Here is a 27,854-nt window from a genome sequence, read left to right as displayed (position 1 = left end):
AATTGTAACAGCTGTCGGACGAGGGGCTTTGAAATGACAGCAATCTGAATTTGGTTGCAGTTTTTTCATCTCACCCTGTATATAGGGGATATACATTGTATATCCCCTATATAGGCAACATTTTAGCTTCATACCTTAATAAGTTATTACAAAGACGTACGGACCGGCAGGGCTAAATCAGCTTAGAATGATGACAAATTTAATATACCCCTATGGACCCCCCAAAGGTTCACCATTTGACACCCCTGATTTTAATATTTTGAGGGACTTGCCGATATTTTCCAATCGTTTTGGTTCCAACCTGGTTTCTTGGGCGTATAACACTTTTTCGCAACAATTTCAATGTAGGTTCAAATTTCGGAGCAGTGCACATATTTATGATGTTCCCGAGTTCATTCGAGGGTATATACTATCAACAAATCGGTCGTATATGTTGGAAGTTTTACTCGGATCCTAGTGACTTAAATTATGGCTCTAAAACTTACCTGTGTTGTTGTCAGTCCTGTGGCCTCGGCTAGTTCACGGTTCTCTCGTGGCGATGGATATGGATTGTGCGTATACCAATCTCGCAGCACTGAACGAGATTTTTCCTAAACAGAGAAAAGAGAACAATAAAAATAATTCCAATTAGTCTTCAATACTACTCTTTAAAGTCCTTAATTAAAAACACTCAGCGTAAATATTGAAATTGTTTCCCACACAAAATTGCAATCTGGCGTTTTGTTTTAATCAAATGAAGCCTTTTTAAAATCAGAAAAAAAAGTTGAACTGTGAAATTGGCAAAAATTGCAACCCCTTTTTGTGGTGCAGGATGAGCCTGGCAACCAGGAATTGTAGAAACTTTTCCCAGACATATTTCATATTCCTGAGGCCATAATCTTCCCCTTGCGCCACGCAACAAAAGGGAAACAAACTGTTACATGTGCAGATAGAGGCAGCACAAATCATGTGTTATGTGGCAGGACATTACTATGATTTCAGTTCAAGGAACAAGTTAAATCCCCACCACCACCAGCAGCGCCACAAAAAAAAACTTATGTTAGGCATGAATGAATTTGAGTGAAGCAAGGATTCCAGGAACCCAAAACACACGCACACACACACACACACACACACACACTATAACCTCAACTTACCTTAAAACAGTAACTTGTTTCTTCGCCATCCCAGATTGTGCGAGGCAGTGGAATTTACGGCGAACACGATATTTACCCACAGCACCTAATGGTCTTCACGCAGTTTTCGGCTTCCACATAATGAGCTACAGAACGGAACGAAAAAGAGATAAAAGTAAAACAATTACATACATTTCACGATTTTGAAAACATTACAAAATATCAGAATTCAGAATTTCTCCGCCACCACCCATCTACCCACCTTTTAGCCACAAATTCTGTAATTCGAATGATTATGAGGTGAGAACTGGTGATGCTCTAACAATCGGTACAATTCTTTGTATTGACCGCGATGGAATGCAACAACGGCCTTGGCTTTTAGCACAGATTCATTTAATTGCAGTTTATCACATTGTGGCAATGACCATAGAAAACGGCCCAGTCTTTCAATATTACCAGCTTGCTGTAACACCTGTAAAGAGAAGCAGAGAGAGAGAGAGAGAGAGAGAGAGAGAGGTGAGTGTTTTTGTTATCTCAGAATAAATAATGTCAACAAAAATAAAATTAATGGCCCTGCATTAAATGCTTTTCATACATTGTAGAACCAAATGGTATCGCCTTCTTTTCCTTCATCAGCTATCTATCGCCGAGAGCAATGGATGAGCAATGAGGGTATTTTGTTTAGTTGCTTTTTGAAAAATGTAATTTAAGTGGCTAATTTTATTTAATTAACTATGTGTGTAGGTGTATGATTTTATTTATATAAACAACAATAAATTTTAACAAATTTTAATTTTAGGGCTTGAATAAAAGATACCTTCAAAACTACAGTAAAAGGGGATAAGCAATTTACTGCTCTTCGTCCTTTAGGTGTCATAAAGATCATCTGCGAAAATTTGTAAATTATAATTCAGATTACTTCATGATGAAGGGTATGCAAAGTTTGGCAGAAAAGTATAAACGCAATAATGACATACTTCAATCAAAACCTTTTCTGGAATTGAGAAAAGTGAAGTAGTGACCCTAATATATGTTCATTCATTAAGTCAAAATCAGTGATCGATACAAGTAATATTATAGAAAAAATATATATCGGAGCCGAGATCCACCAAATGGAAACGTACGTCCCAAAATTCACTCCATTGGGCTGATACTAGGCATTATTTGCACAATAACCTAAAATTCCATTAAGGATATCCAAATCTTAGCCGATCTCGATATTTCTCAGCTCTATAAGATATCTGGTACCAAATATCATTGTTGTGGAGTCCAATAACGAATGTGAGGGACTTAACCACCAAATCGGATGAAACATTACATATGGGAGCTATAGCTATATCTAACCGATTTCCAAAAATTCTGATGAACTTCTAGACTTTATGCGGTCGAATTAGCCAAAATTCAGGACAATTGGTCTGATATTGGCCATTGGATGCACAATTAACCCGAAATCGGTTGAAGATATAAAGGGGAGCTATATCTAAATTTGAGCCGATTCTCACCAATTTCAATAGAGTCCGTCCTTTGGCCAAACGAATATTTTTTGGAAAATTCATCTCTCTTTTTAGACGCTCCAAGAACTACTGATTTTTTGCAAGTTTTTAGAAATATAATTGTTGAAAATTGTGACTAGTTTATGGGGGAGGTACCAAATGAGGTGGGCCTATTTGTGTAATTTGAAGAAAATCGGAGACATTTTTGTTTTTTATGAAAATTCCAAAAAAAAATTATTTTATTAAAAAATTGACCCTTTGTGGGGAGGTACCAGAAGGAGTGGTCCAATATCTACAATCTTCACAACAAATCTTATTTTCTTAGAAATATTGGGATATTCGAATTTTAGGAGCGTGTTGTTGTTCAAAATTTTGACCCCTTTTTGGGGGAAGGTGCTAGAAGGAATGGTACGAAAACTAAAAAACTAGAAAACCTTCACAACCGATTTTGTGTTGATAGAATATTAAGATATTTCGAGTTGGAAAGAAATTGGATGTTTATTTCGCATTTTATGAGGTTTACGGTTATTCAACATGTTAACCTTTTTGTGGGGAGGTAACAGAAGGTATGAACCAATATATCCCGTCTTTAAGCCAGATCTCGGTTAATAAAAATATTTAGATATATGAAATTCGGATACTTCTTTCATAATTTTAAGAGACATAATTATTCAAAATGTTGACTCTTTGTGGGGGAGGATCGATATTTACCATTGCAATTGCAAATTTTACACAAAATCAAATGATCCTTTCTCTTTCTATGAGGTGAGTATTTTCCTTGAAAATTTTGACATTTGGTGGGGGTGGTGCCAGAAGGAGTGGAACGATGGTTCCCATCCTCGGGAACGATATATGTTTGACAATAATATAACGATGTATAAAGTTTGGACCAAATCGGTTGATCCCTTCGAGAGTTACCGTGCCCATTGGCCAGACAGACGGACATCTCTAAATCGACTCTAAATGTTCTGAAACGGATCTGGCATGTTTGGCCGTAGCCATATGTACCAATATCGGAGGTAGCGTTAGAGAATTAATAACTCTTAAGAACTGCACATATCTGAGCTGACTGAACACATCCGAATATGGCGAGATACTGTTAGATGGTGAATATGCAAAAACGTGGACCTATAGAGATAATTACATTACGATCTTAAATACCGAAAAGTAGTCCCAGCTCCTGTCAAATTCTCTGTTTGTTGTCTGTCGTAATAAAGTAACCAAAGAATCGGCTCCCCTTATGTCGAATTAACGCCTTTGGACTATTTTTGTGGGGCTATGTTAAAGCTAATGTCTATACAGTAATGCTGTGATTTTGACCATGACCAACATCGATCCTAAGCAGAGAACACATTTTCTCGTTTTCCCCTAGGAGTACTACTCGCGAGTGCGAGTGTTGGATGTGTGGGAGCTCAATACGGTGTTTACTCTTCACTCTTTTGTTTTGTGTGGGAGCGCTCCCGAGTCACTTCTGTTTGAAAAAAATAGAATGGAAGTCAATCTCTCAAAATAGAGTACGAGTTTAATCTAAGAGTGAAATGGAGTGGAAAAAAATTGTTTGCTTGCCTATTTGGCAAACCGGCTTAGAAGTTACATGGGAACTTTGGAGGAGGTAATGTACATGTACTGTCTGAGTTCGATTCGCTTTCAAAACGAAAGCCGAGTAAACTCCCAATTTCGAGAGACACACTCCCTTTTTTCTTGTTTACCACAAATGTTACCACACAAACAGAAGAGAAATAACATTACAACAAGAGAGAGAAATCCCTCAGACAAAATTGCAGATTTCGGACAAACGTCGGTCAGACTCATTTGACAAAACTTCAGATATTGAGACATTTGGTTCGCTGCGAAAGAAAAAAAGCAAAAGAAGCAAGGAGCCGGTAAATTTTCTTAGTTCTGGTACAGATTGGCGACAATAGTAGACAAAACTGAAAGAATCATCAGCAGGAGTAGAATTTGCTCGATTTGAGCTCGATTTTGCTTCCACTCTAAAAATAGCGGAGAATGCTCGCTCTTATTCGATCAACATCGAAAAAAAGAGTATGCTCGATATTTTTGTACCCTTCACAGTTCTGTGGAAGGTATCTTAGCTTTATCATTCCGTTGAACTCCTCGAAATATTTATGATTGGACTCTAAAAGTATATACATTCCGGATCGCGTGAAATTCTAAGACGACTCGACGATATTCGTCTGTCTGTCGAATCATGCTATTTTTCCTGCCAGTAGGCAGGTTAAGTTCGTAAATGGGCCATGTCGGGCCATTTTTCGTATATACCCCATATACGCGACGTAAGGATATTCGGTATTTTGATGATTTTAGCTACACCATTCACCTGAATGGTTTCAATTTCATAGTGGAAGTTTGTAATGGGTGCTACAGCCTATGCCTAAAAATTCGTATGCAGGTCTACGTCTTCGTATTGCTCCATATAACTGTACCTCCCTTTATTCGGAATTTTGATGAATTAGCTACATTATCGCCGAAATCGTTTTAAATTCCGTATTTGAAGATCTTACTGGGTACTACAGTCTATGACAAAAAATTGCAGGTCCACGTATTCGTATAGCCTATACTGGAGCTATTACATTTAAATTACATATTTCGGAATTTTTTGAAAATTTTCAAGTTTCTTCCAATGGAGGGTATTAAAAGATCCTCCCGACCGAACTTAGCTGATTTTTACTTGTTCTACTATCAGGAGTGTCCCTGCTAAATTGAAGTAAAAGTGAAACTCGTGCGAGTTTTTCCAAGGCCTGATGTTAAGTATGGCAAAAACATGAGCTCACTATCGAGACTCTTCACAATATTATTACCTAATTTTTACCTCCAATACGTAGCATTACAAGAATAAGCATAAAATACATTTTTGAGAACCCTGTGCTCTCTATGAAAATAGATATGGGATACTGAAGCCCAAAATTCTTAAATCCTTCCTTTCCTTCCTTCGTTTTCCTTTAAAGGCTCCAAGACACACAGGATGTTATTTGAAACCGCAATTTTTTCAGAATAAGTTTTTTATCACTTCTCCACTTACCTCACAAACACATGCCACTTGTTCCTGGGTGAAACCGAAACTGGGCAGAGATTCACGACCGTTAGCGCCGCCGTTGGTGGCGCCACCATTTGTACTACTATTTTGGCTAGCCAGCAAATGGGCTGTACTGCCGGCCGCCACCACCACCGCCAACACCTCCACTACCAGTCGTGCTATTCGTTAGGCTACCATTGTGGGATAGCATATCCCAAATTATTGTTGCTGGTACTGGTGTTGTTGTTATTCAACCCGCCACCGTTAGACCCGTGGGACTGTAGGGAGGAGTTTGACGTGAACTCAAGACCGCAGCATTCGCTGCAGCCAAGTCGTAGAAATCAGTGGCGGGATGGTTGTAGCATGTTGATGTTGAAAAGTATTGTAACTTGTTGAGATTTTCAGAAAAAACTCCGTTCTGCACAATTTCAAACATAATCGGTGGTTTTTGTTTTGATTTCCAATTTTATTTTTGCAAAACTGTAACGAAAAAGAGAAATAGAAAACTGTTATTTTTAGAAAGTATAAATTATTTTGGGTGGAATAATATTTTTATTGATTTTAAAATCACAACATTTTGAAATAAATATGTGGGCCATATATTATTTCCACAATGCCTTGTTGTTGTTGCTCCTGCTGCTGCTGCGGCTGCTACTGTTTAATACTATTGAAATAATTTGTTTTTAGACTTTGCGTGGGTAGGTATTTTGAAATGAGAAATTTGCCCCCCATCCTTGTTGTGAACTGCCGCTGCCGTTGCTGCTGTTGTTTTTGTTTTCATGGCATTTGTCCGTTTTGTATTTTGAAATATAATCGGATCGTATGGATAGCTAGCCAGCCAGCCAGCTTCTGGTTACGCATTTATGTTTTTGTTTGTTTTTCTCTCGTTCTTGAATGCCATGCCATACTACACCCCGCCACACCACATCGCCATCCATTGTTGATTGTGAAAAGAAATCTTAAATATCTTAAATCACCGCATGCGATATTCTGCTGCCGCTGCCGCTGCCACTTCTTTAAACCACTCAGCGATACAGCTCTATGTTCTACAATTCCATGTTATGTTTTCCACAGGGTTTTCAACGTCACACGTTTTTCTTCCTTACACTTGGAAATCGCTTTCTTCCCCCTCCCCTTCTTCTGTTTCAATTTCAGATTTTTTGCAGCAAACCAACCACCCGACTGACAGCCGGCCGACCACCTGATCATTCCGCCAATGCTTACGAAATTCTAAACAGATATTTCAGTTATAGATTCTCAATTTCCCTTGATCATCGTTTTTCATCTTGTTTTTCCGATTTGGTTTGAAAATGTATACACAATGAAATTTCATCTCCTATTGAGAGATGTGAAAACAAGGAAAAGAAGCAGCAGCAGTTTTTTGTTTATATGCGGATCAGATGCTACAAATTACAGTGGAAACGAGAAGAAGAAAATGAAATTGAAGAAAATACATGTTCATACCCTCTGGTACAGTGGGTATATGTCATTTAATACGGCCTAAAACGTGCCATCGAAATAACGTTATTAAATCCTAGGTGTCTTCGAACCAAAACCTTTTCAGGACACTTGGAGTCGATCTAGAAGTGTTCGTCCGTCCGTCTGTCTGTCTGCCTGGTGAGCACGATAACTCTCGAGGGGAGTATTCGACAAGACCTAAACTTAGTTCTGCGGAATATCATTATTAAACTTAGAAAGGGTTCAGAGATGGGAAATATCCGTCCACCTCTACTGATATCTTCCCACAAAGGTCAAGAAAAAGGTCATAGAAAATAACTTTCCTCATAGAACAAGAAAGGATCATTCGATTTTGTGCAAATTTTACTAGTCCTAATATTCGTCAGGTGCAAAATGGACAATATTGGCACGCTCCATTAAGTACCTCTCCCATATAAATGTTAATTTTTATAAAATGCTAATGAAGAGTCCGATGTCTTCAAACTTCGCAAATTTCAATATATCTATCAACACAAGAGCTAATATGAAGGACGGCTAGGACGTACCACTCCTTCAGGTACCTTACCCACAACGCGTCAAAATTTGAACAACCATGAAGCTCATAAGATGGGAAATGAGCATCCGATTCATTCTAAACTTCACGCATCCAAATATTTATACAAATGCAAGATCAGGTGTGAAGATGGGCCGCTCCACAACGTCCCTCTCATAAAATGCGAAATAAGCATCCGATACTCTTCTTAAGTTCTAATATTTCCACTAACACAAGATCTGCTAGGGAAGATGGTTATGGATGGTGGATGGATGGATAAATCGGTTCCTCCTTGTGGTACCTCGCCCACAAATTAGGTAAACATTTTGAATATGATACCGCTCTTAAAAAGCGAAATGGGCATCCGATTCTCTTCAAATTTTACCAAAGCCCATAATTTCTGGTACCTCCCCCAACAAAAACAATTAATCGCATAAAATTATAAATAAATGTTCGATTTTCTTTAAAATTTAAACATTCCGATACTTTTTTTGTTCAGTATTAGATGAAGTGAAATACCTCGGTCCACTATATCTCAGGCTCATTTCAATATTCTTCCAAAAATGATTATCACCTAAAAAAGAGTGGTGAGTACTAAAATGTACTAAAAAATTAATACTTGTAGTTGACACACGGAATGAGCCTAAATTTGGAATGAGAATCACTGATGGAGTGCAGGATAGATGCATAAAAGGATTTTGAAAATTCGAACTTTAAGGTTACGAAATAATCTAAAATGGTACTGAACTTCTAAATGGTACCATTTGGTATTATGCGAACGGATAGAGATAAAAACTTTAAAAAATAAAATTTGCTACGAAAATCAGGGTTGGAAAGTCAGTTTGATATATAAGGGTAGTTTGGAAATGTGTACTAGGTGTGAGAACTGTACTAAATGGTATTAAATTTGGAAGATTTTGGTTTAGGGTGAACGGAAGAAGCTAGAAATGTGAAATGTTGTATAGAGGTCCCTGTTAGTGGTAGGTTTGTTATAAAGAGGTGATTTTGGAAATGTGTACTACAAGTGCACAACAAGTACTAAATAGTACTATTTTTGGAACAATCTGGTATTGAGTGAACAGATAGTGCTTTGAAATCTGAAATTTGGTATTAGGGTCGTTGTTTATGTGTGGCCTGGATATATGGATGTTGTTTCGGAAATGTGTATTCAATTTTACAAAAGTACAAAATAGTTCTAAAATTCGTGTTGGGAGAAGGAATAAAGCTGCAATCCTAAAATATTTGGTACCAAAAGTACTAAATTTGGTATTGGGTGAAGGGATAGAGCTCAAATCCCGAAATTTGATATTGAGGTCATTGCTGGTATCTTGGATAGAAAAAACCATTTGTTTTCAAAATCTTTGAGATGAAAACACTGCAACCAACTTCAGACTGCTGTCATTTCTAAGCCACTCGTCCGACAGCTGTTAAAATTATTCCAGTGACAGCTCATTATATTGTTTACAAGCGTAGAAAAGCATTTTAAATAATTTCTTTATATTTGGCTGGAAAACCACAAGTGGCTATCGTTATTGAAATCCAGCATTTAAATGTAAATAAATCTTTTCTGTCTCGTATCATCGCTCGTTACCGTGGTACTGGTAGCGTAGCCTGACGTCAAGGATGTGGACGGAAGAAAACTGCAACATCAGCAGATATGGTTCGAAAAGTGGACGAAAGATGGCTCGTGAGCTGAACATATCGCAATATTCCATTCGGCAAATATTGAAAATGAGCTCGGGGTAAAGCCATTGAATTTCCAAAAGTGCAATAACTTACACCGCAACAGAAAGAAATAGACTCAGAAGAGCTAAAGATTTGCTTCACTTGGCCGAAAGTGGTGTACTGCCGAATTTGGTTTTCTCCGATGAGAAAACATTCCTTGTCCAGCTGTTTGCAATCAAACAAACTGATCTTGTTTGATTGTGTCGTGTTGCCATAGAGGTCAGCTGAAAATGTGCACCTTCGGTTGGCCACCACAACTCAAGCGCCGACCATGGTGATGGTGTGGGCCGCCATAACAGCCAATGGTCGCTCTCCGCTCGTATTAATCGACCGTGGCATCAGAATAAATGCCGAATATGATCGCGAAAATATTCTTCCGGAGACCTTGGACATACCAACAAGACTCAGCAAGCGCCACCCAAAAATAGTTACAAAATGAGGTTTCTCGCCTCATTTCCAGCGCACAATGGTTACCAAAATCTCCGGATACCAATCCGTTGGACTATTGTGTCTGGAGTATTTTGGAAAGCAAGGTTGGCACTAAAAAATACCAAAGTGTTGATCACCTCAAGCAAGTGCTTCGGGCAGCGTGTGACGGTTTCATTGGTCGTTTAAAGGCCATAAATCGTGCCAAAGGTGACCAGTTCTAAAATTTGATGCTATTTCCGACATTTTTACTTTCATTTAATAAAATTAAAAAAAATGTAAAAATTATGTCGTTTGACTTTGTTGCAGTTTTTTATTTCACCCTGTATACCTAAAATCAAAGAATTCCAAGGAATCCTAATCCAAAAATTTCAAAAAAAAAAAAAAGAAAAACAAGTAAAAAAGCTGTAAGTTCGGCCGGGCCGAACTTTTAATACCCTCCACCATTTGGTACAAATTTGACAATTTCCAAAAAAAAAAAAAATAAATAAATAAATAAATAAATCAGTTAAAAATTCTGTTAAAGTCTTAAAAATACAGAATGCCTATACGACGACGTGGACCTGCATAGGCAACTTTTGTCATAAGTTATTACAGTATTTAAATGCAAAACTTGAAGAAAAAATCTGTTTATAATGTAGCTAAAATCATCAAAACACAGAATATAGGGGGTACCGTTATATGGGGGCTATACGAGACGTGGACCTGCACAGACAATTTTCTGGCATGGGCTGAAGTATCCATTACGAACTTCACAGCGAAATTTGAAACAATCCCGGTAAATAATGTCGCTAAAATCATCAAAATACCGAATATCGGGGGGTACCATTATATAACTTGGACCTACATGGCCCATTTACGAACTTAACCTGCCTACTAGAAAAACAAACATGTGTGCAAAATTTTAGCCTTCTATCTCAATTTGTTCGAAAGATAGCGTGATTACAACAGACAGACACACAGACGGACAGACAGACAGACACACACACAGACAGACGTCTTAGAATTTTACGCTGATCAAGATGATATATACTTTGTTGGGTCTGACATGAGTATTTCGAGGAGTTACAACGGAACGACAAAATTAATATACCCTCCATAGTATGGTGGAGGGTATAAAATGAGGAAGAGGGAGGGACTTGCTCCCTATATTTGAGTTACTTTGCGAAGTAAATTTTAAAAACGCCGATACAAGTGTCGTCTGTTTTTAGCTCTACTTTCATAATCTGCTGGATTTCCCTGTAATTATTAAAAATTTGATTCCGCTATTAAACGTGGTTTTTAAAAAAGTTCGTTTCAGGGATTATTGTTTCATGTTCTGAAAATGTTCGTGAAATGTGTTTTTCTTAATTATTTTGAAGTAATATTCTAATTATTAAAAATCTTGAAATTTGCCAAAAATTGTTTTCATCACTTTTGTTTGTGGTTTGTATTTGTGCTCTTCTGTGTACATGTATGTGCGTATGTATGAGTTAATGGCTCCAAATTTTTCTTAGCACGAGCTATACTCATTATGTAGTTTTTACGAAATTTATTTGGCAACAAGCAAAAAAACGAGAACAAGAAAAAATTGATATCGAAGAGGTATAAGTTTTCAGGCATATTAGGGTGGAACGAAAAAAAATGAGACCCACGCAAATTAAATCCCGACCGCTTCATCTAACAGAAATTCTTTGATAATTTAAGTGTAATACATGTGGCGAAAACAAAAGGACCAAATGATATTCGACAATTTTGTTTTTGTTCCTGGCAAAATAATTTTCAGGCTCAGTCCTAAGGCCAACGTAAGAAATAAAGTTCACACTTGTAAATCTTCCTTTTCTCTTTAAATTGCTTCATGTTTTCTTTCATAACTTGCATGGCAAATATTTCAAAATTTAAGGTGAGGGTTTTTGGAAAAGTTCATCTAAGCGTTTGAAAGTTCGTTCGTTTTATTTCCTAGATTCTCCTAATTTTATATTCTCCGATATTAAAAATAAAATAAATTAATTTTTCACCCTCCCTAGTGTACGTCTCTTTTGCATACACTACGCACAGCAAACACACATGAAACAAGTAAATTTGATCTCCTTCGGATCACATTGCTGGCTGGCTGGCTGGCTGGCTGTGTTGTTTTTTTTTTTGCATTTAACCAACAAACCATACAACCCGATCTTCAGACCCCATGCCCACCAAAACTACAACCGCCAGCCAGCCACCCAAATCTAACATCCAACAAAATGTAGTCATTGAAACTACATGTGTAGAGGAGATATACAAATGACGGTCTGACTAGTCTAGATGTCCGTCCGTCCGTAGCGCAGTATCGAATATTTCATCGCCTCTTTAGATACGAAATTTTTTCTAGAGTTTTTATTTTTTCATTTTTTTTGGTTCTTTTTAGGCTGGTGTTCTGTGCCTTCTTCTTCATCGTCGTTGTTGTCGTCTTATTTTTCAACACAACACCGACGCCGCCGCACGCTGCCGTTGTATTTTGAGATGGGGTGTAATTTTAGAATTCTTAGTAATTTGGTATGATTTTTTTGTTGTTGCCTTTTTTTTTGAAAATATAATCAGAAAAAAACCTCCACAAATTAGAAAAAAAAGAGAATGAAATTTATCGGAAAAAATACAAAACTGAAGAGAATAAAAGTCGAAAGAGAAAAAATCTCAATTGAAAAAAAGGGAAACTGAGAATCAAATTTCCTTACTTGTGGAGCATTCCATAATTGTGGGTGAGTCTTTGGCATGATTCAAGACCAAATTTTTTTGACTTCATGAAATCAAACACCTTCTGTCGGAAAATAGGCTAATTATTTAGTAAATTTATTGTTTTATTTGGTATTACAACAAACTAGATCACAAGATGATCGACGAAGAGGAAGCAATGATATATATATGAGATTGTCTGAAAACATTTGCATTAAAAAAAAAAAAACAAGTACTCGTTTTTGCCATGCCACATGATCTTTGGATATTAAGGTGGGTAATTTGAAAATATCATAGAAAAACTGAGTTTAATGAGGAGATATTGTACCTGTTTCTGTGCGACGATACGAAAGTGAAGGCGATAGATTAAACATTTTAATTCCTTTTATATTTTAAAGTAATTCACAAACATTTCTTATTGTATGGGACCTTCCCTAAAAAATCAAATTTATATGTGATCTACCATCGATTTTTATACCCCACACCACATAGTGGTAAATTGTTTGTAGCGTGGAAAAGGGAGCGAGATAGACCCATAGTAACTTTTGAGCATCTCATAGAATCACTTTCTGCGTCGATTTATGCATGTCAGTCCATCTGTCCCTCCACCCATTTATTATCCAATTGATATGGAATTTTCCAAACAATATATGTTTGGCCCCAGTACATACCTTATTGAAATTGGTGAGAATGGCTTTAAATTTAAATATAGCTCCCATACATATCTTAAACCGATCAGCCCAATGAACTGAATGTTGGCACTTTCGACGGAATTCAACCTAAAAGCAAGTGATTAAAATTTTGGTGAAAATCGGTTCAGACAAAGCTATAGCTCCCATATACAGGGTGAGATGAAAAGAACGGCAACCAACTCAGACTGCTGTAATTTCTAAGCCACTCGTCCGACAGGTATTAAAATTATTCCAGTGACAGCTCATTATATTGTTTACAAGCGTACAAAAGCATTTTGATGAGAATTTTTCAGAAAAAAAAGTTATTCGTGATGGAACTTAAGCGTGATAGGGTGATTTCCTTATATTTGGCTGGAAAACCACAAGTGGCTATCGTTAGGGCACTCCAGTATTTAAATGTGAATAAATCTTTTGTGACTCGTACCATCGTTCGTTACCGTGATACTGGTAGCGTAGCCCGACGTCAAAGAAGTGGACGGAAGAAAACAGCAACATCTGCAAAAATGGTTCGAAAAGTAAAGAAGCGACTTGATTGACACCCGCGTCGTAGTGGCCGAAAAACGTCTCGTGAGCTGAACATATCGCAATATTTCATTCGGCAAATATTGAAAAATTAGCTTGGGACAAAGCCATTGAAATTCCAAAAAGTGCAAGAACTTACACCGCAACAGAAAGAAAAAAGACTCAAAAAAGCTAAAGAGTTGCTTCGGTCAACCGTCGAATTTGGTTTTCTCTGATGAGAAAAAATTCGTTGTACAACAGCGTTTGCAAACAAACAGAATGATCGTGTTTACTTGCCAAAGAGGTCAGCTGAAAATGTGCACCTTCAGTTGACCACCAGAACTCAAGCGCCGGTCATAGTGATGGTGTTGGGCTGTCATAACAGCCGATGGTCGCTTTCCGCTCGTATTAATTGAACGTGACATCAGAATAAATGCCGAATATTATCGCGAAAATATTCTGGAGGGGGTATTGAAGCCTTGGGCACGCAAACATTTTTGCCGCAGACCTTGGACATTGCAAAAGTACAAAGCAACATCGCACTCAGCATGCGCCACCCAAGAATGGTTACAGAATGAGGTTCTTCGCTTCATTTCCAGCGCGCTATGTCCACCGAAATCTCCGCATAAAAAGCCGTTGGACTATTGTGTCTGGAGTATTTTGGAAAGCAAGGTTGGCACTAAAAAAATACCAAAGTGTCCGGCGCTTCGCCGGAAATGGGCCAAAATACCGCAGAACAACATTCGGGCAGGGTGTGTGACGGTTTCATTTTCCGTTTGAAGGCCATAATTCGTGCCAAAGGTAACCAATTCGAATAAATTTAAAAAAAAATGTCAAAATGATGGCGTTTGCCTTTAAGCAGTTTTTTATCTCACTCATCCAAAATGAACTTTTTTGTTACGTGAGCTCTACTAATACGCATAGTAGTGTAGGGTATCATATAGTCGGCCCCGTCCCACATTTGACCTTCCCTTTGGTGGTTATTTGTATAAAATATATATTTTTGAAAATTTAATTTTAAAATATATTTTCTACCCCCTTTCATACTCATATTTCAAATTTTGTGAAAACAAAACTACTCTGCCAACAAGACTGCAATCTAATTTACCGACGTGTAGGTGGTTATTTAATTATATTCCTTTCTGAATATTTGAAATTTCTCAAAATTCTTTTGAAAACTAAACAAACTATGATATAGAGATCCACTAAGAAGAGAGAACCTAATATCGAAATAAAACTGTGAGAAAAGTAGATATGGAAATGTTTTTTTATCAGAGGTGAAAATCGCTGAATCTCCTCAGGAAATTTGTGGACAACTTTTAGCAGAGACTATTAAACCAATAATCGTTGGAGTATCAGTAGACCTTCAAAGAATATGGTTGAAAGTGCAAATCTTTAAAAATCCTGAAGTTTACAATTTTTTAAAACTATTTTTCAAACACTCTCATCAAACTTTTTTTTTATACCCTACAACACTATGTGTTGGGGGTATTATAAGTTTGATTGGGCCAGAATTTATGTAACACCTCGAAATATTGGTTTCCCATATAGGAAAGTATATATGGATCTTCCTAGCTCGCCGAGCTGAGTCTATCTAGCTATGTGTGTCCGTCCGTCCGTCTGTCCGTCTGTCCATATTAATTTGTAATCACGCTACAGGTCGCAATTATGGCCCGATCCTAACGAAATTTTGCACGAAGGTGGGGTTAGGACCAGAATAGAAGCCTGTTTCTTTTGGAGATGATCGCCAAATGTCTAGGGGTTGAAATGGACCAAATACTGAAAAAATATAGGATTTTGCAGTAGCTATACAGGTCGCAATTATAGACCAATCGACGCGGAATTTCGCATGTAGCTAGAGTTTAGGGCGGGGAAGAAGCCTACCAATTTTGATGGTCATCGGATAATATTTAGCGGGTAAAATAGACCATATCTTTTGTGTTGAAAAAATTCAAAATTTTTCATTAAACCGCGAATATTTTAAATCCCGGCGAAATCACAAAGCCATGACAAGGGTACTCCTGATCTTTACATTGATGTTAACATCCAACAAAACGGATATATAGCAAAATATGTGCGATATATATGTATATCAAAGAAGATATGCTTGAAAGATCTCTTATATGTCGAGAACGGCTGAACTGATTTCAACAGTTCTCATTAATTCAGAATGGCCTCTTGGCAGGAAAGAAAAAACGTCTAAAAAAATCGCATAAAAATATCTCTCTGAAGATGAAAATATTGATTTTGTAAATTTTCTCATATTTTTTCAATTTTGTCATATTTTTGGCATATTTTCATTTTGAGTTAAACATTTGGTAATATTTCTACAGCTAAAAAAACTAAGTAGTTAGGATATCAGAATATCATATACAGATCGCATTTATGGCCCGATCCTTACGAAATTTTGCATGGGGATAAGATGAGGGTCAGAATAGAAGCCTACTCTTTTTGGAGATGATCGCCATATATTTAGGGGCTGAAATGGACCAAAAAACTGCAAAATTGTCAGCAGGTCGTAATTATCGCCCGATCCTCACGCACATTTGAAATGGTGGTTACCGGACATTGCAAAAGCCAAGCAGTTTTGGATGGCCATCCAAAAATATCAATGTGTAAAGGAGTTTGCCAACTTTTGTAGACAAAATACGAAAATGTCCATCCGCACTTCTGACTATTTCGTTAGCGCTAATTTTGCTGAAGAATATAGTCAAATGTCTGTATCTCATATAGATGCGTTTCAGTCAAAAACCAATAATTAATGTTAATCTTTTGCCACTTCTAAGATATTATAGGTCTTTGGGAAATATTGGTTCCAGATCTAGGAAGACCATTTACCAATAAATTGGAAATGAGCAAATTTGTTTAAGTTGCTATTATTCGAAAATTAGAGAACGAAACCTGATGATTTTCTTTTATAATTTGTCACAATATCTTGTGGAATTCTTTCGAGTATCTCGCCTATATAAACTGTATCATTTATTATAGTGTTGTAGGGTATTCAACGGTCGGCCCCGCTCGACTGTAGCCTTTGCTTACTTGTTTTTTTTTTAAATATTGTTTCAAAATATTTTGCAAAGATCTTAAAAATCAATCATTTTAGGGGTTACGATTTAACGCGTATTTTTATTTATTTTAAACTATAATCAAATCTGTATTTTTTTTGTATTATTTCTAGGGACTAATATCAATCCATCAAATTATTTTTATAAATTATAGGCCAAACCAGATTTTTTAAAATAATTTTTGGGATTTTCATCGAACGTTTATTTTTATACCCTCAGCCAAATGGCTACAGAGGGTAAATATAATTTGATAGGGGCAAAACATGTCTCATCGAAACAACGATTTAAGACCCAATGTCTCTTTGCACAAAATTCGATTCAAAACATTTAGTGTCGATTAAGGGGTGTCCATCCGACCATCTGGTTAGGACAATAACTCTCAAAGGAGGTATCCGATTTGATCCAAACTTGGTACAACGTTATATTATTATCAAACTTAGATCTAGTTCGGAGATGAGCAATATCGGTCCACTGCTTCTGGTACTTCCCCCACAAAAGGTCGAAATTTCCAAAGAAAATAATATACCTCATAGAAATAGAAAGGATTATTTGATTTTGTGCAAACTTTGCAAATCCCAATTTTTTTCAGTTCTAGGTTAGGAGCGAAAATGGACAATATCGAACCACTCAATCAAGTGCCTACCCCACAATGGGTCAGCATATAAAATGTGAAATAAGAGTCTTCAAAATTCGCACATCTTCATATTTCCACCAACACAGGTTCTGGTGAAAAGACATGACCACTCCTTCCGGTATCTTTTGCCCGATTGAGATATTTTGCACAAATAATTTACTTGACCCAAGGACGAACCCTATTTAAATTGGAGATAATCGGGCAAAATTGAAATATGGCTCCCATATATATCTTCAACCGCTTTGGATTAATTGTGCTCCAAATGGCCAATATCAGACCAAATGACCTGAATTCAGTCTACAAGCAAGTACAACAAATTTGGTAAAAATCGGTTGTTATATATGTTTCATCCGATTTCTTTGGTACTAGATATAAGACAGAGCTCAGAAATAAGTGCTCAAAATTTTGTCAAGATCTTTATCCAATTTTAGGTATATTGTGCACCAAATGGCTAATATCAGCCTAAATGGACTAATTTTCGGAACTTCAGACGGAATTCAGTCTAGAAAGAAAAACCATATTTTCATCAAGCTATAGATCCCCCATATATGTGTTTCGATTATGTGTTTAAGTCCCTCACATCGAGATGCACTCCACAACAATGATATTTGATACCAGATGTCTCAAAGAGCTCGCACTCCGCAACAACGGTATTGGAAGAAATATATAAAATACATCTCAGAACAACCTTTTTATCGAGATCGGTTCAGATTTGGGTAGGCGGTCCACACCATCACCTTGCCCGGCGCTTACGCTTGAGTTCTGGTGGCCAACCGAAGGTGCACATTTTCAGCTGACCTCTTTGTAAACACAAACATTTTGTTTGTGTTTACAAACTGCTGGACAACTAATGTTTTCTCATCGGAGAAAACCAAATTCGTCAGTTCATCACTTTCAGCCAAGCGAAGCAACTCTTTACCTCTTTTGAGACTATTTTCTTTCTGTTGCGGTGTAAGTTCTTGCACTTTTTGGAATTTCAATGGCTCATTTTTCAATATTTGTCGAATGGAATATTGCGCTATGTTCAGATCACGATCCATTTTTCGGCCACTGCGACGCGGGTTTCGATCAAGTCGCTTCTTTACTTTTCGAACCAGTCTGAAGTTGGTTGCAGTTTTTTCATCTCACTTTGAATGTAATATCAGACCGAATTGGATAGATTTTTTTTACATTTTCACAACTCGTCTCCGATATATATTTTTTATATAATCCTTCTTGAAGTGATAAAACGGTAAAAATGTCTCCGTCAAACTTGGTGAAAATAGATTCAGAATTCGATATGCCTCCCATGTACTAGTTCCCTCTGAAACAAAAATACAACTGCTCTAAAGCCATGGTGCACATTCAAATAAGGTTTATATAAACTTTTTTTGTTACGGGAGCTCTACTGAATACGCATAGTGGTGTAGGGTGTCATATAGACATACCTTTGATCTTTCCTTGCTGGATTTTATTTCATGTCAAAGAAATCTTATTTTGGATAAGAAACATATTTCTTTAAAAAACAAAAATTTGTTGTATTTGTTTTATAATTTATTTTATTTAATTATTAATTTTGAATGTCTCAATAATAGAAAACAAATATTCAAAATACCTCTACGTTCAAAGAAAATCACATTATGAAGAATAAACATTTTAATTATTATTGGCCATAAAACACCACGACACACAACTTGTAATCAGCTGGGTTTGAACTATAACAGCAACAACAACAATTACAATGCCAATCTAATCTCTCTATCTCTTCAAACAATCACCACAGTTCCACCCACTGTGAAAACAATTTTTTTTTAAATAAACAATTTAAAAATTTTCAAAATTCACTGCATGCATGCAAATTTTATGGGCCATTACGACAAACATATCAACATGGGCCGACATATGTACATATGTCTGTAGGTATGGTATATAAATTCCATATTTTAATTGATTTTTTTTTTATTTTTATTTATTTATTTTTTTTTTTTTTTTTTTTTTTTTTTTTTTTTGATAATGTCGACACTTATCTTTGGGGGGTAATGCCTTACCATGTTAGGGGTTTATTGGAAATTTTGTTTATAATTTTTTGTTTCGTTCGTTTGTTTGTTTGTTAAAAACTAGAAATTGTCTATAAATCTGTCGAACATGTCGACATGCCACAATAAAAAAATTATTCATTTGATTTGAAAATCACGGGAGAGAGATATTTGGATGGCAAGTTGGGCTAATTAAAACTTCAATTTTATTGCCTTTTGCTAATTTCATTTCAAAGGGGAAAAGAGGTTTCGGGAAAGGAAATTTTTCTGAAAATATGGTTGATGTGGAAAATGTGATGAAAATTTGAATAATTTAAATTTTTTAGTTTCAAAAATGACGTATTTGCTGGATTTAGGCCATTAAAATATGGTGGGCAAAAAAAAAAAATGAAAACAAATAAGTTTCCACGTTTTATGGCATTTTAAGATTTTTATTTTTAAAAATTTTAGAACGTCCGTGATCGGGGGAGGGAAGTAATTTTAGAAAATAAATAAAAATACCACAAAATTTATTTTCACTTCAGAATCGTTCATTGATAACATGTGTAGACATTAAATTCTCCACATCGGCATGGCCAAAAAAAAAGAAAAAATACGAAATTGTGACATCTTGAACCAGCCATTATATTTTCCATTTTTTACCCATATTGTCAATTTAAAGATGCATAAATCTCCTTAATTTTCCATAATAATTTTCACAACTTATTTATATCATTCTACCTTTCTTCCCATATATATTTCCTTGGAAAGTGAATATCCCATAAATTTTGGGATGGTGCGGTGGTACTCGTGTCCCATTTATGCAAAAAAACACTCAAGTCATTTGTTTAAAAATAAATTATAAAATTTGCAATTGTTTTAGTTGTTGATGTTGCCGTTGTCGTTATTTTAGTTGTCTGTCTGTCCGTCTGTCTATTCTTCCACTTAGTCTATGACTTAATCAGTGATAAAATATCTCCCGTACACCTGCTAGTCGATTGGTAGTTTTTCAAGTGTTTATGTTGTTTTTTTTTTGTGAATGCTGTAGAGCGATGACACATATCAACTTTAACAAATGCAACAACAACATGAAGAAAAACAAAAACAATCATAATAATAATGATGATGATTAAAATGGCAATATTTAGAAGAATTCATATGATATCTATGTATATTGGGGTGGATCGAGAATTGAAAAGAAATTGTGGGTAATTGTCAATGGAGTTTTTATACACTCAGCCATATGGTTGCTGGGGGTATATATGATTTGATACGGCTAAAAAGACTCTTTGGACCAAATCCGTTTTAGGACATTTGGAGTCGATCTACGGTTGTCTGTCCATCCGTTTGTCCCTCTGTCTGGCTGTTGCGCACGATAACTCATAAAGGGAGTGTTCAATTTGATCCCCCACAAAAGACCGAAATTTTCACAGAAAATAATTTGGAGTGTAGAATAAAAAGGGATCATCCGATGTTGTGCAAACTTTGTAAATCCTAATATTTTCATCAGTCCCAGGTCGGGTGCGAAAATGAACAATATCAGACCACTCCATCAAGTACCTCCCCAACAATTATCCACATTTTGAATAATTGTAAACCTCGATAAAATATGAAATAAGAGTCCAATTGTCTTCGAATTTCGCGTATGACAATATTTTTATTAACACAAGATCTGGTATGAAAAACTTAAAGAACGGATCACTCCTTCTGGTACCTCCCTCACAACGGGTGTAAAATTTTGAATAACTACGAAGCTCATAAAACGTGAAATAAGTTTCCGATTACTTTCAATCTTGGCACATCTCCATATTTCTATCAACACAAAATCATGTGTAAAGATGGGATTTATCGGCCCAATCCTTCTGGTACCTCCCCCCCAAAGGGGTCAAAATTTTGAACATCATATCCCCTCATAAAATGTGTAACAAACATTCGATTCTCTTCAACTTTCACAGATCCCAATATTTCTACTTGAAAAAGAAATGGTGTGAAGATAAGGTAGAATGGGCCACTTTTTCTGGTACCTCCCCCACAAAGGGGTCAAAATTTTGAATAATTACATCTCTCACAATATGTGAAATAAGCTTTCAATCCCCTTCAAATTTCATAAATCTCAATATTTTTATGAGCGCAAAATCTGACGTGAAGATGGGATATATCGGTCCGCTTCCTTATAGTACCTCCCCCACAAATGTGTAAAAATTTGGAATAATTAAAACTCTCATAAAATGTGAAATGAGCATCCCACCCCTTTCTATCTCGGCACATCTTTTTACTTCAATTAACACAAGATCTGACATGAAAATGAAATATATTGGCCCACTATTTCTGGTACCTCCCCCACAAAGGGGGTCAACATTTTGAATAATTAAAACTCTCATAAAATGCGAAATAATTATCCAATTGTCTTCAAATTTTACATATCTCAATATTTTAACAAGCGGAAGATCTGGCATGAAGATGAGATATATCGCCCAGCTCCTTCTTGTACCTCCCCCACAAATTGGTCAAAATTTAGAATAAATAAAACTCTCATAAAACGCGAAATAAGCATCCAATTCTCTTAACATTCCCCACATCCCAATATTTCAATTAACCCAAGATCTGGTGTAAAGATGGGATATATTGGACCACTCCCCCACAAAGGGGTCAAAATTTTGAATGATTGAAACACTAATAAAATGCGAAACATGCATCCGGTTCCCTAAAAATTTTACAGCTCCCAATATTTTTAGACCAGAAAGATCTGGTGTGGAAACTGAATATATCGGTCCACTTCTTCTGGTACCTCCCTCACACTGGGGTCAGAATTTTGAATAAATAAAACTCTCCTAAAGGGCAAAAAAACATTGAAATCTTTCAAAATTTTACACATTTCAATATTTCCACTAACACAAAAACTGGTGCGAAGATGACAAATATTAACCCATCCCTTCTGGTACCTACCCTGCAATGGGTCCCAATTTTTAATGCTTATACATCTCATAACTTGAAAAAGAAGTCAGCGATTCTTTTCAAACTCTCAACCAGAGATCTGAGGTGTATATGGAATTCATTGGCCTGGCACATTCCTTCTGGTACCTCTCCCACAAAAGGTTAAAATTTCCAAGTTTTTGATGGGACGTCGAATCTACGAATTTCGTTTCGCAATTAACCAAATTTCGTGGGCATTATTTCCCAATTGCTTATATTTTCCTATCAAAAATATGTTATTTCCATACCCAACAATCCCCCCTAATACCACACCAATCATTAGATATTAACGAAAGGCAAGAAAACATGCAAACTATTCATTCAAATCAAACAAAGCGAAACACAAGACATTTAGATAAAAATCCGAAAAACGAAACGACACAGAACATAAAACACTTGTAGTAGAATTTTCCCCTACACCGCCACACACCCCTTTCTCTAAAATCAGAGACCATAAAAGAAATTCGGAAACAAAACTGATCATCATTATTGTGGTCATCAACTAAAGTTGGCTAACCAAGCTAGGCTACCTTTGAATGTGCATATGTAAATATGTATGTATCATATCCCTATAAAGAAAATACGATTCTATTTTTTTTTGTCTTCCGAACAGATAAATGAGATAAAAATTGAAATGTGATGGCGCGCTGCCATTATTGCCATGGCAAATGTTGCACAATGAAAGTGAAAGGCATCCCCCTTTAACAGCAGCAGCAAGGCGGCAAACACACACCACGACATATGTGGTACGTGGCATCCACGATAATTTTCTAAGGGGTGTGACAATTTCTGCTCTTTTTTTGTAACAACTGACAATTACAAAGTAACAGTTTTTTCGTCTTTTTCCTCGATTTTTAATTCATAATTGTTTTCCATCCAATTTATAAAATTTTCTGGTCTTGGCCAAAAGCCGAAAAAAATTGAAAAACATAAAATGTGTCATTTTTCATTGGATGGGTCAGAGCATTTCATTTCATGCAAATGAATGTTGAAAATAAAATTTGTTGGGTTGTGTGTTTCCTTTTTGTCTCTGTTTCTGTTTGTGGCCGTTCTTTGTCATCCGTTTGTTTATGTTCTTTTTCCTTTTTGTGGTTGAAATGAAAACCTGCTGTGATGTTAAGTGTTTTATAACTTATCTTTGAGTATCTGCAACAAAAGCAGCAACAACAATAACAACAACAACCACGACAACACATCAATACCGCATAATCTTCATTATCATCATCATCAACAGCAACACAATCAACAGAAGCAACAATAACAACAAAATCAACCTCTCTCTGTGGAGTCGACCACCAAACACTGCAGTTTGGAGGAGACACTATTCAGTTATGACAAGATACCAACAACAACTGCAACAATAACACCACTCACTAACTCATTGATGGTGTTGGCATTTGTTGCTCTTTTGTGGTATTATTGTGTCTCTCTTGAGAATACAATGCAGTGGATCAGAGGCACAGTGGGAGGCATTTTCTAAAGTGAAAACTATTTCAAAAAGGACTTTCCACCAAAAGTTTTGATGGGTACATTTGTCACTTTAACGAATATTATAATATATTGTTTGTGCATTACCAGAGTGCTAAAAATAATGTGTTATTCAGGAATAATTTAAAGGCAAAATAACTTACTTTTATAAATAACCAAATAACGATCTCCATGCCAGAAAACAAAAATTAGAAAAACCCGAAGAGTTTGACTACATAGTGTGTTTAACTACCAATCAGAAGATCTTAAGTTCAACCCCTTCATAAAGCAAACAAAGTCAACACATTCAAGTTATTTTGTGACTCTTTGAGACAGCTTGGAAAGTACCTTCTTCCCATGATATGTCCATATTAAAATACGGGGTTACAATGCTGTAACCCCGATTGTCTCTTTTTTAGTCGATGGTGAAACATGCTTGCGAGAGGGAGTGCTCGAAGAGAAGGAGTTTGGAACGCAGTTTAATCATTCCTCTTTGTATAAGAGTGAAAGTCAAAAATCGAGCGAGAAAATAAGGTTTTTTCGCGGATTTGTGTCTCAGTAAGAAACAACTCTTCATTTTGCTGTGGGAGAAGAGAAAAACGGCAGAAGCAAAGAGCCGACAGTATGAAAAAAACTGAAAGAATAAACGGCAAGAGAAGAATCTGATCGATTTCGACCGAATTTTGCTTTAATTGAGCAAAGCTCGCTCTTATTCGGACGGATTAGAAAAATATAGTATACTGGAGTTTCTTTTATACTTTTATTCATGGTTTATCATTCTGTTTGTAACACCTCGCATTATACATTTTAGACCCCACATAGTCAGCATAAAATTCTATGTTGATTTAGCTATGTCTGTCTGCCCGTCTATGCGTCTCTTCGTCTGTAGAAATCACTCTAGCTTCCGAACGAAATGAAGTAGGTTGATACAATTTTATTTAATTTATTATGTCTGTAGGACTTCTGGCAAAAATGGGCCAAGTAGGTTTTGGTATAGCCCCCCTATAATGGTACCTCCCTATTTGGCATTTGAAGTTCGCAATAGATATTACAGCCTAACACAGAAAATCGTCTGTACAGTTTCACGTCTTCGTATAGCCCCCATATAACGGTACCTCCCGATATTCGGTATTTTGATGATTTTAGCTACATTATTCACCAATTTTTTTAAATTTCGCATTTGAATATTGTAATGACTAATGCCAAAAGTTACCTATGCAGGTCCATGTCGTCGTATAGACCCTAGAATTCGTATGGAATTTTTGACGGATTTTATTGTTGTTGTTGTTTTTTCCACCATTCTTTTCTCAATACCATCGAACAACCACAAAACAATTTCCCGGAGTAGAGTAGTAGTTGACTTAAGGGAGACAAATCAGACATTCAAAACTTCTATCAAAAATATTTGTTACAAGATTACCTCCTTAATTTATTTATTTTCAAAATAGACGATAGGCCAAAACTGATGGTGATACATATTCGATATATCATGGGTTTAAATTACAATTTTTTTCGGAATTTATTGAAATTTGTTTCGAAATTTTCGTTGATTTAAAAGTCCTGACCAGATTTTCTCGCCGACGTATTATATTCTGTATTTCCTATATTGCAAAATTTTTTAATACTTTAAAGTATCAGAAAACCCTTGGGACTGAAGTTTTAACAGCATTGTTTCTTTCTGTGGAGGGAAATAAGAATTTTCATCCAGCAATATTTCATGCGTTATTTTCCTGTATTTTACGAAATGCATACCACAGAAAATTCATTACCAAAATCATAATTTAGTGCACGGTTTACACTACTTCGACGCCATTTTCCTTAAGAAATCAGAAAAAACTAATTTCGTGCTCATATAGGGTAAGTGTACCAGTAGTCGGCACTTTTAGGATTTTCGGGTTTTTAATCGCTCACCATTCTGAGTGGAACTTTTCAATTATTACAAAGTTAATTTATTCAGATTTGAAATTTTGTATAGTTTTTGCAGTAATAAATAAAGTTTTAATAACTTTTTATTAAATTTCATAAATTTGTAGTTTTATTAAAACAATGCTTTTTTGCCAGTAGTCGGCACCACTTGCCAATTGGCGGTATGGCATGTTCCAACAGTCGGCATACCAATTTTTTTATAAGAATAATTAATAATAATAATAAATTAATTCATTAAAATATAATATTTTTGTTTAGTTAAACTGATTCGACGTCTTTATTGTACTTTTCTAAAGAATATGGATTGTTGAGGACCTTCACAGACAAAAATTTAATTTTTATTAGAATAAATCATCTTTTCTTAGCGAAATTGTACACAAAGATAGCTGACAATATGTTTGAAGTAAACAAAATACATTTATTTATAATAGTTTCATTTATTTGGGCTTAAACAAAATGCATTTAGTTATAATAGTTTCATTTATTTGGGCTTAAAAATAAAAAGTGCCGACTACTGGGACATGCCGAACTTAGGCACACTTACCCTATTTTAAGAAACATTGTTAATTCATATTGTTAAGTCATATGGCTAGAGAGGGTAATATCATTTGATACGGCCAAATCGTGCCTAGTCGAAATAACGGTTTTAGACCCTAAGTCTCTGTGTACCAAATCCGCTTTAGGACATCTGGAGTCGATTTAGCGACGTCCGTCCGTCTTTCGCACGATTTCAGAGATGGACAACATCGGTCCACTCCTTCTGATACTTCCCCCACAAAGGATTCAAATTTTCATAGAAAATAATTTACGCATTGGGAGAGAACGGATAATTTGGTTTGTTCAAACTTTGCAAATCGTGATATTTGCATTACCGCAAGATCTGGTACGAGAATGGACAATATCGGACTACTCCTTTTAGTACCTTCCTCACAAAGGGTCCAAATTTAGAAAATCTAAAACGCTCATAAAAGACGAAATATACTGGTATAAAGATGGAGTAAAACGGACCACGGACTCCCCCAACAAGGGGGAGGGGAATAACAATAAAACATGCCAAAATGTAATATATATTAATAAACGGATAAAGACTGAGCGTATCAATCTTTCGGCAAAACCGACTGATGCTCTTTAACTTGTTTTTGTATATTTTTGCATTTAACTCCAATTAAATGTATTGCTACAAAATATACTTTCAATTTGTATACGTAAAGTCAGTCGAAAGAGTTAATCATTTTAGTTTGGTGTTAAAAAAAAAACAATTTAAATCGGCTTTGTCTCCCTTCGTTTCGTTACCGTTTTCGAGACAAACTGGATATACGTTTTTTTAATATTTTTGTAATATGTTGATGTTTTAACTTGTTGTTTTCTAAACGCAAAGTCCCATTTCCACCCACTGTGTTTATGCGACCCTTTGCGTGGAGCAGTGTGAGCGTATATTGCAATGCATTGTTTTGCTCTCCTCTCTCACATACTCTACTCTCCTGTTGATTGGGTGACTCTTTTTTTCTGTTGTTGGTGTGATAAATATCCAATGCGTTGCATGCGATTAGTTTGTGTCACTGCATCTGATGACTGCTGGCTGCGTTGATTCCGAAGATGTTCGAGGGGGGGTCATTTTTTTGGGCACATACATTGTATTGTTGTTGTTGCTGCTGCCTTGGCTATTGTAATTTGTCTTATGTTCTTTGTATGGCATGGTTAATTGCCATACCAAATTTTCGTATTTTTTCAAAAATATTTTTCATTGCATTTTGTCTGGCATCTCTTGGAGGCCCCCCTTGGCTGTTGTTGGGGTAGAGCAACAAAACACTGTTTGATTTTATGCGTTGAGATTTTTTGGATTCCTCCCCACCAACCTCTCGACCACCATCGCCAATTATTTTGAACACAAAAATATCCACCAAAGAACCGTTTAATGAATGAAATTTTCACACAAAACATTTATTTATTTGTTTTGCACTCCCTTTTGTTTGAGTTGTTTTCATTCTTCGGCAAATTTGTCGCGAGTTGGGTGTAGTGATTTTTTATTCAATTCGATTTTTTTCTTTTTGGACCATAATTTGGTTTGTTTTGAAGGCAGGTCTTTCGACTGCATCGTGTGCTGGCCGCTGTTTGCTGCCTGGCTGTTGAT

At 36.1% G+C, this 27,854-nt stretch overlaps 1 protein-coding gene and 1 pseudogene across 2 annotated transcripts in view; both read right to left on the bottom strand.

Annotated features, from left to right (window-relative positions):
* The window catches only part of LOC131803631 (protein sine oculis-like), a 6,175-nt pseudogene extending 97 nt beyond the window's left edge, over positions 1-6,078 (bottom strand).
* LOC101889286 (protein sine oculis) overlaps positions 1-27,854 on the bottom strand; it is a 133,599-nt gene that overhangs the window by 64,854 nt on the left and 40,891 nt on the right. The gene's annotated exons all lie outside the window — the stretch shown is intronic.

Source organism: Musca domestica, unplaced genomic scaffold, assembly GCF_030504385.1.
Source record: "Musca domestica strain aabys unplaced genomic scaffold, Musca_domestica.polishedcontigs.V.1.1 31, whole genome shotgun sequence".
In the NCBI taxonomy this organism is placed as follows: Eukaryota; Metazoa; Arthropoda; class Insecta; order Diptera; family Muscidae; genus Musca; species Musca domestica.
Note: the sequence above shows the minus strand (reverse complement) of the source record. Positions and strands in the feature narration are given on the sequence as shown.